General features: G+C 29.4%; 1 pseudogene; it reads right to left on the bottom strand.

Annotated features, from left to right (window-relative positions):
- Positions 1–4,747: 4,747 nt before the first annotated feature.
- Positions 4,748–19,146, bottom strand: LOC149060175 (E3 SUMO-protein ligase KIAA1586-like; annotated as a pseudogene).
- Between the last annotated feature and the right edge of the window lie 2,425 nt (positions 19,147–21,571).

Genomic DNA, 21,571 nt, shown 5'->3' with positions numbered 1-21,571 from the left:
AATACGAAAAACAATATCCAAGAGTAGCTTTATTGGCTAAGCAAATTTTGTCAGCACCAGCTTCATCAGCATCTTCCGAGAGAGTTTTTTCAACAGCTGGAAATATAATCACTTCTAAACGCAGCAGATTAGATCCGATGAACGTAGGCACGTCGCCAAGGGGGGCCTTAGGGGGCCTGGCTCCCTAAAAAATGTCAGTGGCCCCAGACTCAGTGGCCTCCATGATTTTTATTTTTAAATATTATGGTGTGTAATATAATTGTCCCAAGCCGGTTAAATTCTAATTTTATAGTATATGGTACTCCATAATATAGTAAAGTTAACAATCGTATAACAAAAATTAAATTCCGAAATTTTATAAATATTCGTCAATAATACAAGATAGACAATAAGACGTCTATTAATAAATTAAAATTTAGGAATGCCAAATACTGGTATCGAACGCACATTTGGGGTAAAACACGATTGCGTACGTTCGTTATCGGTGATACCTTTTTTAGGTACACGATTGCGTACGATTTTACCTGACTTTTAACTAAACGATTGCGTACGAAATTTTAAGCGCTGTTGCCAATTTTCATACCGGTATATATGCCACATATGACCAGGGTTAGGATTTTAAAATTGTATAAAAATGTTTTCCAGACGCCTATTCATAGTGCGAGCTCTTTGTTTAATTATTTTATCTGCATAATTAGGACTCGCATGCTCTTCGCAGTTCGCATTAGGACAAACACAGTGTCCGGCGGCTAGAGGTGATGGGACACGCAACTTTTGTGGCGCGACACACACTCCGTGTCTGTGTCTCGTGTGTACGAGTGTATTCATAGCAATAGTAGCCGGCCAAAAGTGTCTCGTCTGAAAGCGCTCTTACAGCGATAATATATATAGATATAATGTACTATTACGATAATTTCGTATTAGATATCTGCACGAGTGAATAAGAGCTCTAGAAAAAGTTAATAAATACATTGCGTTTTATCACTTTTATCGTTTTTACTATCTAACTTATTGTTAAAGATATCACATATAACGAAATATCGTTATTTCCGTTACGGATACGGTATTTTCTGAGTTTCAGTCGATCGTTGATGATTGTTGTGCGCTGAGTGTTTATACCGATAATACCGAAATCTAGTAATAATGGAAAATACAATTAAACTTATACAATCCGAAAAAGGAAAACAGTTAGTTCTTTTAAATTTCAATAAGTATAGGCATGTAAGAACACGTAAAGACGGAATGCATAAATGGCTTTGTACAATTAAAACGTGTTACGCAAGCATAGTTACTGATGCGCATAAGACTTCTATTGTAAATATTTTTGGTGAACATACGCATGAATCTAATTCTGAAGTGAAAATAGAAAGACAAATTTTGCGAGAAAATTGTAAAAGACAAGCAGACGATGGAATTTCGACACGACCAATCAAAATTATTAGAAAAGAACTAATGAAAAGTGTAAGTTGTAATTTCGAAATGAAAGACATTATTTCAGTTCGGAAAGCTATGTACGATAAGAGAAGACAATCTTATCCCCTATTTCCGACTTCATTAAATGATGCTATACGTCAGTTACAGAACATGAAAAATGATGATTGTTGTATTCTGTTAGAAGAAAATTTTGTTCATGTTTCGACTGAAAAAAATTTAGTTTGCCTTACAAATAAAGAAAACTTGCAGTTTATGATGAATTGTTCAGAGCTATTCGCAGATGGCACATTTCAATACGCACCCAAACACTTTTATCAACTTTATACTATCCACTGTTATAAAAATGGATTTTATGCACCGGTTGTTTACTTTTTTTTGCCAAATAAAACCAAAGAAACCTACCAAAACATGTGGCTATTTCTTGTGGACCTGTGTATGAAGTTGACTTTAAAAAAACTAGTAGTTACTCAATTCAGACTAGACTTTGAAATCGGAGCTCATGAAGCAATTAGAGATATATTCCCGGACGCAAAATTGATGGGTTGCAGATTTCACTTGGGGCAAGCATGGTGGCGTAAAGTATGTAAAATATAATATTTTTTAGATAAATTATTTTTTAAATTTGACAATAATTTTGATACATAAAAACTGAATATAATTATTTGTATTATTTAGTATTTCGATGCATAATAAAGTACATACATCGATACATAATACACAAAATATTATAAATAATTTATTTTAAATACCTATAAATTATTTAATTATAAAATGTAATATTTAAATTTTAGATACAACAAGAAAAAGTATTAAGAATAGCTTATATGAACGAAAGTGACCAATTAGGAGCATGGTTGAAATCATTCTTTGCACTTGCATATCTCCCATTTACTGAAATTGAAGATAGTTTTATTGAACTAATGGCTACGTGTCCGAACGAAAAATATGGTCACATTTTTTCAGACTATGTATTAAACACATATATTGAAGCAGGATGTCCATTTCCTCCAGAAATGTGGGCTGAAGAACCAAATACGAATCCTCGGTGAGCAATTTATACAATATATATTTTTAATATTCTTAATTGTTTATACAGGGTGTCCCACGGAGATCTGACAAATTATATTTAAAAAAATATTTATTAGATCAAAAGTTATTTCATTTGTCAGATCTCCGTGGGACACCCTGTATTTATAATAATATAAATATATAATATTTATAATTTTTATTACCACAAATGGACCTGAAAGCTTTCATAGGACTTATAATGGACAATTTCACAGTGCTCATCCTCCAACACATGTTGTTATTCAAGTATTGAAAGAAACTCAATTGCAAACCAGAGCGATTATACAATCGGTTAATAATGGGAGAGTGAAGAAAATGGCAAAAAAAGACTTAAACAGAATCCAAAGCACCATAAAGGATTATGATGAGTATAAAAAAATCCATAAGAATGTAACCCAATATTTAAAAGTAGTAGGCTATAGATGCCAAGGAATCGAAATTTAAACTTAGATACTTATTCATTAATTACTTTTTTACCATTAACTTTTTTTTAAAATTATTTTAGAACTTTTTAATTTATTCGATATTTTTTATATTATTATTATTTTATATTATATTTTATTAAATTTATTTATATACGATGAAAAAATTAAATTTGACAACGTTGCATACAATTTCATACGCAATCGTGTTTATTTATTTTTTCTTAAGGGTACTTTTAACCCATCTACAAACATACGCAATCGTGTTGCCAAAAAGGACAAACGTACGCAATCGTTTTCTACCCGCACATTTGATAAACACAACTACACACAATACTATATATAATAGTGGACCAATACGGCAATCGTATAATAAAATAAACATGCCTAACAAAATGATATGTCCCAATATAATATTATTAATAATAATTTATTATGTATCAAGTTAGAGACTAAGCAGCGAACCATAGAAATAGACAACTTGTCCTAATATAGTTTTTTAAGATGTATATTATTATATTGTATACCTATATTAATAAATAACAAAAATATAATGCTTAACTAATACAGACAATACATTGTGAAACGTAGTATTATTTTTTATAGATATTGTCTGATAAGGAGAGGAGTGGTATTGGGTACAAGAAACAGAAAGGGGACAATATTTTTTGGCCTCCTTACAGAAAAATGTCTAATTACGTACCTGGATGAACGCATCAGCACTTTATCTTCTTACATCAAAACAAAAAATTAAAAATGTAAAATGTATTTTATCAATGATGTTAAACGTACGAGTGTTAATTTATTAATTTATAATGAACAATTTTTCTTCTTAAACTTACTTATATTTATTTATTTATTGTTGTTACTAAATTATATGTTAAACTAATACATTATTATTATTATTAATAATAATTTAATTATGATGTATTTTGCACAATTATATTTTTTTTTTTTGCATTTAAATTTGTGTACCATTTATTTATTTATTATTTTTTTGCTGTAACTTATAAATTACTATTAATAATAATTTAATTATGAAATTCGAGTATTTTACATTATTTATTTTTTTTTTTTAATTGCTCTGTAAAATAATAAATATTGCTGGCTTCGAGTCTAATTCTCGCAGGCCTTTATGCACTATAAGCCATATAATATTATAATTAAACGTTTTGTGTTGCGCGAAAACATAAACGAATAATTTTCGTTACGTATTATATTGTAGCATCGAATACCGATATTCGAATGTTCGAATTTTTGGAATATTCAAACATTCGAATTATTTACGTTAGATCTATTCGAATAATTCCCATCACTAGTACTTAGGTATATTACAGTAGATTTGTAATAGATCTATTTTTTGTTATACTTTTTAAGTTCTAATTTTTAGGTATTAAATAGTAAATCGCTTATGCTCATCAATTGGTATAGTATATTTGTTGAAACTTGCACATAAACAAATTGAAATTTTAAATTTCATTTGTATTGCTTATATTTTATAGATTGATATTGATATTGAGTTCATTTATACTGGTAAAGGTAATCTATTTGATACTTGGAGCAATTTTGTACAAAAAATAATACCTAGTAATGTCACAGAATTTTGAGACTTATTAGTATACCCATTAATATTATTCCCTACCGGTTAGCGTGCCTTTATTATCATAACCATTGTTAGCAAGATAAATATCACGCGCCAATGACTATGTTATGTATCCATGTCCCCCGACCCTCACATGTAGAAGTGTTCACTGTCGTCACCACCATGACAAATTAGATAGGTATCATCACAGTTTTTTGATACGCATTCTCCGCTTTTTACTTCACCTATTGTAATGAACATAGAGTGAGTCTATAAAACATTTGAAGTGATATGTAGCGCTTACATCTTTGACATTAACTGCTAATTCAAACGATGATTCATACAATTCCAACTAAAAATACATGGGTACCTTGAGTTTTTTAGCAACACCATTTTTTTACTCAACAAAACGTTTGCTCCGTCGCTTACAAAATACAACCACTGTTGTAAATAGTTTTCATCAAGCCCTGATGTATGTAAGCAGTTAATTAATTGACTTACAATATTTTCTGCAGTTTGATTTTTTAATTCGACCAAGTCTAAAAAAATTAAGGGAGGTTCATTATTTGATATTGATACTTTTAAATAAACAACCATGCTACACAAAGCACCGAGTGTAGTTGATTCGTTAATTAGTATGAAATATTTTTCATTTGTGTCAATTATATTTTTAGTAATTTTGTGTTTCATTTCTTTAGAAATGTGTTAAATAATATTAGTAGATGAGTGTCAAGAATGGAGGGTAAACCCTAATTTTATACCATTTAGTTCCTGTAACTGTACTAGTTTTAAAGGATCATCAAATGGACTATTGTATTTTGCTATATAATAAGCAGTGCGGAAAATAGAATTTGTAGCTTTGTTTATCTGGTAATCCTTTTCTTCCATAAGCTTGGACAACATATTCTTGTCTTTATTGTCTAATATTTGAACCGCAGCTACATGTGCGTTAAATTCAAAATGTTTTTTAAGTTTATTTCTTAAAACAGTGAGGCGAGTTTTCTTGTTAATATTTGAATATTTGATCCTCCATCAATTTCACTTGTTGCCCATTCTAGAGATATTTCAATCTTTTTAGGGGTTTTTAATTTACTCACTTTTCTGCATATATCACATCCAATTTTGCCATCAGCACAATAAAGTCCTTTAAATTTTGATTTTTTTTCTGTCCATTGTGCTGATGTTCACTCAGGCGGCCACAGCGAATCCTCAACATTGTCTAATTGAATAGACGGAGACGTTGGTTTGGAAAACAGATTTTCTTTTACCTACATAAAAAAAAAACCCATCTGAGTATATAATTAGTTCAGATACCATTCAGAATTTCCAGTATTTTTAATAAGAATCTATTTGGCACCGATATAATTTTTAATTTATTTAGTTAAAATATATATTATTAATTATTCTATATTTAGGCACATAACTATTACAGTATAATACTGCTATCAATATATTGCTACATACAAAACTACAAACCAATATTCCTTTGATATATTTAAATTATAATAAAGTAAATGGTTCAAAACAATTTTTTCAGATATTTTTATATACCATAATACATTTATTTTAACTTTTATATTTTTCCACAACAGTGTGATGACTTTACCAGTCTAATTAGATTGTTTTAACTAATTTTTTTGATAGAAACTCTTAGAAAAAAAAATATATATTATGAAAAGCAAGACATCATTGTTAATTTTATATAAATAAAAAAAGAAGATCCTTTTGCAGTAGCAGTGATTATCACTCCTATGATGAAAAGAGCCCATATGCTTAGGACATCTAGTGACATAATTTTTGTAGATACAATTTCAGCATGTGATCCACAAACTCATGCGTTCACATTTATTTTATGCTTGCTCCTTGTGCTGCAGGAGCGGTTCCGTTTATCATTACTAAAGGTATGAATATGATAAATTAATATACTCTATAGTCTCAGTGGTACCCAATTTTTACACACAATTTTAATTGTTTAATCTATTTAGTTAGACTGGTTTATTATTTATTTTGACAAAACATATATTTATTTATAAACATGAAAACTGAATTTTATTTAACAAATTAAGTATTCTGAATGACTAGAATAAATTCGGGTTGACTCGAATATTTTCTAAGTTCAGAATATTATTTTACGAGAATTTTCCTAAGTATTGGACATTTTTATATAATATCACTATCATCACTCATGGTTTTTTTTTATATAATATATAAATTAATTAGTAATAATTAATAGGAAATATCGTTACATTTTTCAATTTCTTAAAATCAATTAACTAAATGTCTAGACTGATAGTGAAATTGAATAAAAAATCCGATAAACAATGAACTTATTTGACTATTTGGCATTTAGTAAAATGCCTTGTTTGACTATAACTTATTCTTCAGTGTAAACACATATTCTTTAATGGTATACTATTGTGGTGTTTGAGGATGATAGTTATCCTATTGGGGTGGTTGTTTAGTTACATTACAAAAAAAATCCTCAATACACATTTAATGTTTTAGAATCTGAATGTATTTTGATATTGTGTGGTTATGAAAAGCAAAAGTGAGCTATTTTATTTTAGTTATTTCAATTAAATTTCAATATCAATAATTGTACTATCATATGCCTAATATTTAATTAAATAGAGAGTAATTTAATATTTCCTGAAGTTTGAACTCTTCTCTTGGATATTCCATTGATAAATAAATAAAATTAAGGCATGGTTTGATTATAATTAACAGGAACTTAGTATAAATGTTATTATATTTAAATATTCGATATGTGCATAGTGATATTTAAGTATTAAAAAAAACTTACCAATTTGCTCCTTTTGTTTTTGAGGACCTCCCTCAGGTCCTTTGTTGTAGTTTTGTAAAATTTTAAAAATCGCGTCTGAATACAGGCCGTTTCGGGGTCCCTTATATAGTACTACCCTCTACTCCCTTTAGTCTACTTGCTCTTGTCGCTGTTCTCACGGATGTGGTATAATCATCTAAACTGACGGAAATGCCACTCGCCACATACAAGGAAAATGCGCATCCCGTGCAGCTGCAAACCTCAATAATTATATTATTATTATGTAAAAATATATATGGCCGTAGCCATTTTCCTCCAAAAAAGAGATACCGTTTTCCTCCACTGTCCATTTTCCTCAAAAAAAAAAAATAATAATAATAATAATTTTGACAATTTTCCTACACTTTCCATTTTCCACCAATAAATAAAATATTGAAATCGTCATTCGTTATCAGAATGTTAAATTAAAATAAAAGAACAAATCAAATATTTAAATTTTAAAGTATAATTATTAATTATAATATAATAATACACCGTACGCGCTGAACTTGGCAGTTGGCTAAAAAGAGAATTAATAAAATAAAAAAGTACTCACGTCGATAAAAATGCATCAATTAATAAATAAAAAAATAATACAAAATTAGTTAATAATACGGGATTGGTGATAACGCAACCAGACATTATGTAAAATATAAAATATGGTAAAAAGATAATGAATATAATAAAATAGTATGCACGTCAATAAAAATACTTCAATCTATTAAAAAATAATAAATTAGTTAATAATATAATATGTAAAATAAAAGATATAAAATATAGTAAAATCACTGCAGTAAATAATATTAAATTTTTTTATAGTTATAAGACATCTTTATTAGGCTTAATCAAAGTTACAATCGACTATTATAAACTACGTGTGCTGTTGGACACTTGGACTAGCGTTTTTCCGATAAGAACGCGACCAGAATTTTATCAACAGATAGGTACGCGCAAAATGTGATCCTAGCCATACTCTATTTTTATAATACAAAACGCAACACTACAACACTGACTAAAATATTGGAAGAAAATAGACATAATTTTAGTCAAAAATAATGTGGAGGAAAATGGAAACTAACCTTTTTTGTTTTTTGTGGAAAATGGACAGTGGAGGAAAACGGAATCTCGTTTTTGGAGGAAAATGGTCCCGCCCATATATATTATGATATTATATTCGGCCATTAGTTCTTGGAACTTTTGTACTGATGCATAACCCCACGTCCTGCGCACACCTTATTGCCCTACCCTAGCTTGGTTCGGCTGATACCTAGTTGACCGTGAACTAGACAATGTGGGACGCTAGTCCATAGCAATATAATTTTATCAAAATCTTTAACTTATAGTTAATTATTTAAAAAATTGGTTTGTGTTCAATAAATTATAAAAAAAATCTATTATATAAGTAATATATGTTATATAAAATATATATATCTTGTTTCTGAAAGAGACTTCACTGATGCATTAAGAATTTTCCAGCGAGATGTTGATACTGAAAAAAATTTGTATTTATTCTGAAGTAAATTAAAGAAATAAACTACCTCAGTACAACAGCTCGCAGAATTCATTCCAATCAAATTCAAAGAATGGGCAGTGCAAGGTACGAATTTAATAGTTTAATCCTTGCTTGAAGTCCAGAGTACAAACCTGACATATTGCTCGCATTGTGATACGATTGACCTATGACATTGTGAATATTCAAATTATACATTTTTAAAGTTTTAAACAGCTTCAGCGATATCTTCGGCTTTATGACCTACATGGTCTAAGAAGCAATGAAACCGTTCAACTGGATTACCATATTCGTTGACATATCGAACATTATAATGATAGTTGATCTATGTGGGATATGATATGTCAGGTGTAGAATCGATACTAATGGAGAAATAATGTGAAACATTTGTTTCTTGAATAATCGTTGATTGCACATTTTTAGACATCTGTGACGTAACGTTGTGCATCTTGACAGTCTTCCCGCACCCCGCACCGATGTCGTGGTCAACTTGCCCGATGTACGGTGTGTGCGAGCGGACACTGCACCAATATTTGAATCCTCCAACCACTTTACTTAACCTAACTTCAATTTCAAAAATTAATTAAAAATCGAATAATAGGAGTATAGGACGACTGACTTGAAAACCTACACCATTACATCATACACGTCTCCAGCTACAATTCCTGGTAGTTTAGTGTAAAAATATCAAAAACCCTGCAGTCACCGATCTAACGGCTGTAGTTTTTAAAAGTGATTGCAGTAACGGAAGTTTTTTCAAACTCGACTTCGCAAGTATAAGCGTGATCCCTTAGATACTTGGAAATCGGACTAAAGATAATAAATAATTCACAATTGTACATAGGTCCTACATCTGTAAGACCAATATTTAGAGAGATATGAAGGTGTTATAATGTTCACAAACTGTTAATTATCAAATACGAATACATGGTCTACGACATATACATTAACCCAGTAATAGCAATTTTTACGGTTCACATTTATATAAAAAATCATTAAAAATCGTTTAACCACGCTATCCACTTGAAATTTTCACAGTTGATTGCAAATATTGTGTTAATACCATCCCTGCCAGTTTTGTGTAAAAATATTAAAAACCCTGTAATCACTGATCTGACGCCTGGAGTCTGGCTGATCACCCAGCAATCACCCGGTGGTTGTGCAAATAATATAACATTAATTAATTATTTAAAAATCGAATAATAGGACGATTGACTTGAAAACACTTTCACATTAAAGCAGGATACCTACCCTTTCCAGGGACGTATTTTTTTTATAACTGTAGGGACGATGGTTATTTTTACGAATTTTCCAAACTTTTTATATATCATACCTTTACCGCATGATTCCAATAGTAGCTCGAGTTGCCCTTGTGTAGCCACCAGGTTCGCTGCATCCGCCGTATCGAACATTCACAAAGACCTTTCGACGACCGCGGAGCTTTCAGTCCGTCGGCGATCTCTCTATCGTTCAGTTACCGCCAACCCACGTACTCTCGTCAAACCTCGTACTAATGAACGTCAACTACCACCTGCTTAGTTAGAATTTTGTAATGATAGAATTATAATATATTTATGGTGTCTGAGCATATAACATGTTGCATAGTGTTATTACAAGTGGATACGACCCTATTAACTCCAATAGCAACGGTAATTTTGTGTATGAACATCAGAAACTCTGCATGCAGTCACTTAGCTGATGGCTGGAGTCTGACCGATCGCTGAGCAATGCACGTTGTGCATCTTGACAATCTTCCCGCACCGATGTCGTGGTCAACTTGTCCGATGTACGGTGTGTGCGAGCGGACTCTGCAACAATATTTGAATCCTCCAACCACTTTACTTAACCTAACTTCAATTTCAGAAATTAATTAAAAATCGAATAATAGGACGATTGACACGAAACCTACATAATTACATTATACACGTCTCCAGCTACAATCCATGGTAGTATAGTGTAAAAATATCAAAAACCCTGCAGTCACCGATCTGACTGCTGTAGTTTTTAAAAGTGATAGCAGTAACGGAAGTTTTTCAAACTCGACTTAGCAAGGATAAGCGTGATCACTTAGATACTTCGCAATCGGACCAAAGATGTTAAATAAATCACTATTGTTCATAGGTCCGAAATCTGTAATTTAGCGAGATATAACGGTGTAATTAAGTTTACAAATTGTTAAATCATCAAATACGAATATTTTGTCTAAGGCGTGTACATCACACTGGTATTGCCGATTTTTACAGTTAACATTTATATTATCAAAAATCGTACAAACACGCTATCGACTTTAAATTTTCACAGTTGATTGCAAATATTATGTTAATACTATACATACTCTGAATGATAGTGACTCTGAAACAGATCATGTTAATAAAATAATGAGTTGTTTTTTGCCGTAAACAATAAGTGATTTATATTTTTTATGTTAGCATACATTTGATTGCCTATGCCGGTATAATTTATTAGGTCTTGCAAATGCCATTCCGCAAACACACTTAAAGGGATATTTGAAAGTATGCTTTTCATTGTCATGGTAATTCAGATTTCTTTTGTCCTTGAAAACAGTTGGACATTTAGGGTATTTGAACGGTGTATGAGGTTGGTGTTGTATTTTTTCATACTTTCGTAAATTGAACATGTATGAAAATGATTTTCCGCATTCGATGCTGTCATAATTTTTGCCACCGAAATGTGTTGAAAAGTGTCGTTCTTAACTGTCTTTTCTTTTTTAAGTATCTTGTGCAATAATCACAGAGGTGGATTCCCAATGGTACATGAGTTACAGCATGTTTATTATACTATGATTTGTATTTAAATTGTATATCACATTATTCAAATTTGTATAGTTTTCCTGAAAATTCATAAACATCAAAATGTTATAACCAGTCCTGTAAAGAATACTTTTAAAAAGTATTTGAGTAAATACTCAAATACATGTTTTTTTAAGTATTTAAGATACTACTCAAATACTATTGGTTTTTAAAGTAGGTTTCTATTGATTTATCGTAATATAGACACATAGTAAGTTTATAATAATTTTTATTTTATTTATTATTTATTGAATAAATGTATGTTACATTTTAAGAACATAATGTTTTCAAAATGTTCATCGGTCATACTACTTCTCTTTTTGGTCATGGCTGCTCCACCCACACTAAATATCCGTTCCACTGAAGCACTACTTGGCAGCCGAGTATTGAATTTAATGAAAAAATAAAAAATAAAATGTTCGAAACAAAAAACCAAAGTATTCAATACAAACAAGTACCTACTTAATACAAAAGTACTTAAAAAAGTATTTAAAATACCATTCAAAATACTTCATGCTGAAAGTATTTAAAAAGTTATTCAATACTTAAAAAAGTATTTGAATACTTTTACTCAAATACTTTACCGGACTGGTTATAACTGCTATCATAGATAAAGGAAAGATAGATGCCCAACTCGAAACAAATTTTGGTTTGCTTACGTGGCTCCCTCTGATGACAATTGTTTGTAACTACATAGTACGTTGACCGTTGACTGATGCTATGATAAATATGATTTTATTTTGTTTCCAAGGTAAACTCTACTACTAGCGCAACAAGTGACAATTGTTTTAACTAAAACCAAACGAACAATTATATTAAGAGTATAAGTATAAGTATAAGTCGGGCATCTATCTTTCCTATATCTACGACTGCTATGGACTAGCGTCCCACATTGTATAGTTCACAGTCAACTAGGTACCAGCCGCACCAAGCTAGGGAAGGGTGCGACGAACTTTGTAAATGTAGGAGAGACAGTATTTCGTGGAAATCATTAATATTAGGGAAACACGAAATCATGTGGTCATACGACTATAAAAGATGATTGATAGGGGCACACAAGGTGTGGGATTATACATCAATACAAAAGTTCCAAGAACCAATGTTATAATGTAATATCAAAATATATAGTTTTACATAATAATAATATTCATAATAATATAAATTATCGAGGTCTGCAGCTGCACCGGATGCACCTTTTGACTTGTATGTGGGCGAGTAACATTTCGCGTAAGTCTAGATAATTATACCACATCCGTGAGAACAGAGACAAGAGCAAGTAGACTATGGGCCGGTTCTACCACCTTTAGATAACTCATAGTTAAACTTATCCATCGGATAATTTGACTTATACCGTTCTACAATGTCTAGTTATCCCTGAAGCTGTTGGTAAAGTTATTGGTAACTTGTCAAACAGTTTTACTACTGAATAAGTATTTTATCTGGAGGATAATCTATGGTTATATCGGATTATTATCATATTGTGAAAAGATGTTATAAAAACTGTACCTAATACTTTTACTATACAATTGATTTAGTTTAAATTCGAGTCTTATATAAGCTTATAATAATTTTTAACTAAAAAAATGTTTTGCAATTTTGATATTATATCTGATGAAGATGAATACAATATTGAAGATTTGCCGAAACCACGAAAAAAAAAAGTATTTCGAAATCGAATGGACGATTTAGAAATGTGGGATGATGATGAATTTTTTATGAGATTTAGACTAAAAAAAACCACAGTTATTGATAAAGTACTAAAAATTTACACTCATTGTTGTATTCATGATGTGAAGTTTCTGAATTATTCATGGTATCAACCAAGCCAAATTCAGGAGCATTATTTTCATTACTGGTAGTAAGATCTATAAATTTTCAAATATGTTTTTAATTATAATTATTATTTAACTATCCATTTTAAATTAATAATAATTTTACATTGTTACTTTACCATTGTTAAATGTCAATTATGTGAATTAATCAGTGCAATAAATGAAAATAAATGTTACCTTGATCGTTATCGAATTCACTAGGATTCCCAGTAATTGAAATTGATATCAATTTGTGAATCCTTTGTGATATATCACTAATTTTCACAACTTTTTTTTCACCACCACCAGTTTTAAACAACTCTTTGCGTTCTTCAGCATACTCTTTCCTTGCACACTTTTTCAACCCATTGTATTTATCTTTTAATGTTTTAACCGATCTAAAATCACTAGTCACATTAACATTAAATTCATTTTGTATCGTTTGCCAGCAACTATCCTTTTGTTTCCACGTTTCTGAATCAGTTTCTTTGTTTTCAATGACATTCTTATACTTCTCCACCAAACTTATCAACCTGTTTACTTCATCACTAGTAAAGTTTTTTGACAGAGATTTATCTTTATTTTTAATTGCCGACATTTTAATTTATAACTTTAATAATAAAATATATTAAAAATATAAAAATCTTAATTGAGTAGGTAACCAGTTCAGTTTTAATTTTTTAAAAGACGTTAGTACGATACTACGATATTAAGAATTAAGATTATGATATTTTAATTATTATCAATAATCAAATTAATTTCGCGGTCCGTATCACATCAATGTAAATTTATTAAATGAAGAGATTACGTTAATTGTAATTTTTACAATTATAATTATCAATTTATTCAATAATTTTAATTTCGTTTGAGTGATAATCACTGTTACGCTAATGCTTAAATTTTTTAAGAATGCTATGAATTACTAAAACCATTATGTTTTTCGATTCTGTAGTGAATAATATTCACAAGAAGTTTGCTAATTCTGCTAGGTTATCCTAATAACACTACTCTGTAAAATATAATTTAATGAGCACAAAACTTACTTGTCTTGTTTCTTGAGTTGTATATTGAGATGTACTTTTTGTAGCTTTCTGCTGCTCAGCGACGGTTGATCACAATATCGTTAGGTAGTAGAGCGTTCAAAAATGTATTTCCTATATAACAGGTACCTGAATGAACAACAATAAATAAAATTATTCACTTTCTACAATTTTAACGGCGGTCGTCATTAATGCACACTTACCGTTCATAACCGCACATTTTACACCGTTCAATACCGCACACATTTATTCTACTGTTAAGAAGGAAAATTTGAAAAGTTGATAGTTCAAAACCGCACACATTTGATGGACAGTTAAAAATTATACATATTTTAATGTAAAAAATATTTTATTGTAAAAGAAAAAAAAATTTAATATTTGAATATAACTGATTTTTCTGTACCATGCTTGACCAAGATGGAAACGACAGGCTTTAATAATAATTAAAGGATATTCTTCTTTAGCAGCAATGTGAGCTCCAAGTTCAAAATCTAATAATAAGAGAGAAGGCTGGAATACACTATTGGCATAATTTAAACATACATTCTTTTAATGTTTCCCACATTTGTTTATAAATTTCTTTTGTTTTCGATGGTAAAAAACAAAAAACAAGTGGTACATAATATTGTTTACAAACACCGTGGATGGTATATTGTTGGTAAAAATGTTTAGGACAATAAGTGTAGTATAATAGTTGTGTAGTACAATAGTTGTAGGTAGGTACTATAAATTCTTGTCGAATTGTACGTAGTGAAGTCAAAAATAGACTCGATCATACTAAATGATGTTAACTTATTAGATACTAATATTTGGAAAATAAAAACCATAATCGTATCTTATCTGATTAAATAAGAAATGTGTAGTTATAGAAATCTTCGTATAATCCAGAAATTTTTATTTTTATGATATTGAGATCTTGATTAACTAGTGTGCGGTGCATTAAACGATAATGTTATTTTAGATAAATGTATATGTTATTGATATATATCAACGTGTACGTTATTGAACGGTTTGATTTGGGGAAAATATGCGGTATTAAGATATAAAAGTGTGCGGTTTTGAACGACGCCCAATTTTAACCCTCTAAATAGCAGACAACATTTAATTGAATGTGTCATGCACATGTCTCCCCTTGAAGAAAGATGGGAGGAGGGTAGCATAATGTATCTATATACTGATGATATATACATAGATAAATAGAACACACGATCTACTTACTACCCACTTATGATACGCATTGACAAAGACCTATAAGGTCGTTTCGATGTAGAAATACAGAAAAAATTACTAAATATATAAAACTAATATTAATACACAAAATATTATATACTTACTCACTATAAACTATTTAAATTTTTTTAATCCTTAACCCTAGCTTAACCTATAACTTTATATAACTAAAACTATAACTATGAATATAACTAAAACCATAATCATAACCGCGCATTCAGTGGCGTAACTAGCAGCAAATTTTTGGGGTAGCGAACACTTTTGTACATTTTTAACCTTTTTCCATTAGCACAAATAGGGGGCTATGTGGGCTAATAAAAAAAATTACATTATAATTTATTTATAAATTGTATTTATCATATCACATTTCAGTTTACAACAGTACTACAGTACAACAGTACTACAAATAATAATAACAAATCAAAATTCAAAATGATGAAACAATTTAAAATGTTAACAAGGATATACCATTTTCTCGTTAGTCGTTATTGTAATGTTTTTGAATTATCATAGAATACAGATAATGAGATAACATAAAAATGTTCATGTTATCAATTGTTCTGTGCTACCAGTGCTACCACGACTGTCTGGGTTATATTTTGTAGTTATACTGTTATCACTTATCACTTATCAGTTACTCGGTGACATGCAAATTCACAACTAATTTTTTTTTTCATGATACGCTACGATCTATAATACGACGATTTTTTTTTATCAAATTATATAAATATTTTTGGGGTAGCAAAATGATACTCTTGCGACCCCATAATAATTTTGGGGGTCGCGACCGCTACCCCTCGCTACCCCATAGTTACGCCACTGCGCGCATTGGTCGGATGTCTAAAACCACATCATCCTTCTTCTTCTTCTTTAACTTATTTTTTGCCAACGTGTCATAAATGTTTGGACCTCTTGAACTAAAACGAATTATTTTTTTTTATTCAATCAAACGTTATTAGTTGGCCGTCCTCCTTCACCTCCATCTGGTTGGCTTCTTTGTTCTACAACAGAATTAGATAATATTTTGTATTTACTATAGTTTTATGAATAGTGTATATGTGATAGATAGGCCCATAGTCAAATCAGGCATTTTATTAAATTACATTTTTATATAATATCACTATCATCACTCATGGTTTTTTTTTATATAATATATAAATTAATTAGTAATAATTAATAGGAAATATCGTTACATTTTTCAATTTCTTAAAATCAATTAACTAAATGTCTAGACTGATAGTGAAATTGAATAAAAAATCCGATAAACAATGAACTTATTTGACTATTTGGCATTTAGTAAAATGCCTTGTTTGACTATAACTTATTCTTCAGTGTAAACACATATTCTTTAATGGTATACTATTGTGGTGTTTGAGGATGATAGTTATCCTATTGGGGTGGTTGTTTAGTTACATTACAAAAAAAATCCTCAATACACATTTAATGTTTTAGAATCTGAATGTATTTTGATATTGTGTGGTTATGAAAAGCAAAAGTGAGCTATTTTATTTTAGTTATTTCAATTAAATTTCAATATCAATAATTGTACTATCATATGCCTAATATTTAATTAAATAGAGAGTAATTTAATATTTCCTGAAGTTTGAACTCTTCTCTTGGATATTCCATTGATAATTAATAAAATTAAGGCATGGTTTGATTATAATTAACAGGAACTTAGTATAAATGTTATTATATTTAAATATTCGATATGTGCATAGTGATATTTAAGTATTAAAAAAAACTTACCAATTTGCTCCTTTTGTTTTTGAGGTTGTGTTTGTAGTTTTGTAAAATTTAAAAAATGTAATTATTAAAATAATCATATTCAAATTGCACCTAGTAAGGAAACTGTTTTATTGAATTCAATAATTACCGGCTTTTCATCTCGCCACCAGCATCTGCCTCTGTGGCCGATGTTGCATATATCACATTCTGATTCAAACAACGAAATACATGTTAATTCTTGGTTAATTAATTAAAATTTAATATCCAATATATACCAACTTTTATTTTTTTGTATCACGGGTGTTATACGTGTCTGCAAACGGCAGTGGCCATAATGATGTTTGTTACAAGTTTTACATTCTTAAAAAATAAATAAATAAATTAGGTATGTGAAATTAATCACATAGCATACTCAATAGGTATACAATATACATACTATCTAGGTTTTTTATTTTTTTTTTTCTCTGATTTTTATCTAAAAAATAAAAATAAAAATTAATCAGTTTGAAGTTAAATAATTTACTTTTGCATGCTTACTTGTTTTTATTTTCATCATTAATTATGGGGGCAGCGTGATCCCTATAATAATGATTATGGATCTCCTGGGTCCATGGCTAGAGGGGACCCTCCTGTTAAGAGTTCGATTGGCACCAGCGTTATTCTTGGGCGGTGGGTGCCATTGAAAAATTTCTTTATTTACATCTGCTGACCAGGAACTCATTGTTTTACCTATAATAATAATATATAGAACACACATTAACATCGGTGATTATCGTTTTAAGTTATCGATTATAATCATTCAAAATAAAAAATATACTTTTGTTTTCATATAGGTAATGATTGTATTAGTTTTATTTTTTTTATAAATGTATTATTAAAAATATTGCATACACCAATTTAGGGTGGTCCTTATTTTTTAAGTTTCAAAATTTGAAGCAGAGACCAAAATCTGATCTTATGCATGTACAAATAATGTGTGAAAAATTTGGTCAAGATTAGTTAACTCTAAGACGTGCCCCAAGAGGGTTGATTATTTCAACTTAGGGTAGTTTTTCAGTTTTTCCGTATCATCACATAAACTATTCTACTTACGATAAAAATGTATAGAACGTTCATTATGTATAATATTCTAATTTCCTTTAAAAAATGTTATAATAAAAAATAAGCTTAAATCTATTGATTTACAATATTATCAATAATAAATATAATGTGCACCATTTCCAGTATCTATGATATTTATAGATCAATGAATAATACGAATAATAGTATTTTATTGAACTAACCTAAAATTTAACTTTCAATACAAATGCTATATTATGAATTATAAATGTAACAAACATATTTTATTAATTTATTTAATTCAAATAAATAATCATTATAATTACTAGTTTTAATTATTTAATTAATTAATTAATTTTTTAATTATTATGAGATAAAAAAAATATTTTATTCATAACTTAAGTATATGGTTTCTTAAGAGTATCTCGAGGTAAATCCAGGATATTGTTTTTTGTAATCTTGAACCACTTAAAAATATCAACGTAATATTATTTTTTTTTATGAATATTGAAATATTCGATTTATTTTTAGATACCTGTAAAACAAATTGTTTTTGATCTTCATTTGTGGTACATTTGTCGTTATATTCCTGCATAAGTTTGACTTCTCGTTCTGTCGTATCATTGTCCATCTTTATTGAATTTAATATGCTTTTTCCTTTCTGGTACTCTTCTAATTCATGCCACTTTTCTGGTTGAACTTTTAAAAAATCTGTAAGAATATTGAATCTTCTGAATACATTTTTGGAATTGGGACCTAACAAATTCAATGGTAATTCTTTATTGAGAGAGTGTTGTACATCTTCAAACTTATCAATGTACTTTTTTTTTGGTTATTTTTCAGGTTGTTCTTGCAAAATTTTTTCAGCCATTTTTAATCGTGTGTCAATACTTAATCTTTCATCAAATATTGAAAAATCAGAACACTCTTCACTCAAATACCATAAATGATTTATGAATTTCATTATTGATTTTTCTGCTACTTCTTTATCATTTATTTTATACAGTTCTAATTTTTTTAGAAACATTATATCATTCATTGGAGCTGTAATTGCATTTGGAGTTAAAAACCATGATTATACATTGCGCTTAATAATAAAACAACATAATTTTTTTAATGCCTTTTCTTCATATGTTGCATAATTTTGAATTTTTTTCGAAATAAAAATATTTTTAAACAATACAACGCTTTTGCCATCCATCGTGCAAGATGGTAAGCACCTGGAGCTTTAAAACGTATTCCCCGTGGTGGCATACCTCCTAAAAATATTATTATTAATTCAAGAAATTCTTTTTAGTCATCTCTAGGCAAATCTTCTTTAATTTTATTTATACAAAATTGTATTGTTTCGTCAGCAACGTCTTTTAAAATATATTTCACATTTTCATCGGTAGACCATATTGAATATGAATTTGTATCAGTGGCGTGTATTCAATAAAAAATTGGTGTTGCTCAAATAATTTTAGGTGACCTGCCCCTTATACTTTTGTTATACCTAGTACCTACCGATAAAATGTCGCTAAAATATATTCCTATTGTTTAATGCACTAATTTAATTTAGTAAATTACATTTTTGCACTAGTTGTACATCGGTTTTGAAAAAAAAATATAAATAAAAAAAACCATCAGGCAATTATAATATTTTATTTAAATTAGCATTTTACATAGTTCAATACATAGTTCAGTACATGGTGAACGTTTAGACATCAAGTGAACTAAATCTAAAAAGTTTCCTCGGTTACCCAATTCTTCTTTTAAACTCTCTTTATGCCCACGAAATGCAATACAGTTTTTTGCAAGGGAAAAAGTAATATCAATCAAATCCAGAAAAATCTCTTTATTAATAGCTTTATCTCGTCTATGCTTTTCTTCTAATAAAGGTAGTTTGGATAATGTTTTTTTTTTCAATTTTAATTTAAGGGAAGCTTCAATATGTGCTTCTGAACATTCATGAATTTGCATACTTTGCAAAGCTCTCGGCCACGAAGCAACTCCATCTACAGACCATGCTTTGTTAATATTGCGCCCAAACAATAAACAATGATGACAAAACATTTTATCACTAGATACAGAATAATTGAGCCAATCTCTTCTGACATTTACATTACCAGGCAATGATTTCCAATACCATGAAGTCTGGAAACTGCGGCCAAATTTATCTTTAGGAAAAACACGAGCAGGAAGATCCTCAATAGTTGGCTGCATAGGTCCTTTTTTAATTAAAAAATTAACTATCGTAGGTGATAAATCAACATGCATTTTATATGTACCCGGATCGTTAGATAAATTTACATAATTGTTTCCAACTGGTTGTTTAGACTTAACATCATTACCTATGAATTATAATAAGTTAGCTATATAATAGGAAATAGGAATCCAAAATTTCACATACCAGAACGAGATAAATCTGATGTGACTGAAGCCAAATGAATACTATCTGAATATACTGAATCAATTATTGTTGTTGAATTATTAACTTGACATTTATCTATTGAGCACAATTATCTGCTGTTGATTCAATTTTACCAATTAAATTTAAGTCAATGACTAAAAAAAAAAAAAAATAGAAATTATATAATGATTTTAATGATTTTAATGTTTATGAAGAAGACAAGACAAACATTTTGTTTTTTGATATATTAAATAGGTACATTACTAGGAAAAAAATGTATTTAATGTTTAAATTACATTGTAAAAAAAAAATAACAAATAACTTATCCAAAATGATGTATATTAGTTTATCAAATTAAGACTTAAGTGTAATCATAGTTAATCATATATTATTCAATTTATACATATTTTGCAATGTTTATTACGATATTGAGTTTAACATATAGTAGATACCTACTTACGTATTTAAGTTATGTTCAGCGCTCGGACTTCACTTCTAATGCACATTTATCTACGATACGCGTAGAATATTTTTATTAAAAATATGACGACGTTTCACAACGTGCAGTCCAAGTAATCGCTATGGAAATGGTCAGGGCGCGCGAATCATTTCATAAAATCCTGGTATGCGGAAAACCTACAGCCATGGAATCGACTAACGAGTA

The sequence above is a fragment of the Diuraphis noxia genome, unplaced genomic scaffold, assembly GCF_037042655.1.
Source record: "Diuraphis noxia isolate RWA-SAM2 unplaced genomic scaffold, SU_Dnox_SAM2 contig0001, whole genome shotgun sequence".
In the NCBI taxonomy this organism is placed as follows: Eukaryota; Metazoa; Arthropoda; class Insecta; order Hemiptera; family Aphididae; genus Diuraphis; species Diuraphis noxia.
The sequence above is the reverse complement of the archived record's forward strand: the minus strand, read 5'-3'. Positions and strand labels throughout refer to the sequence as shown.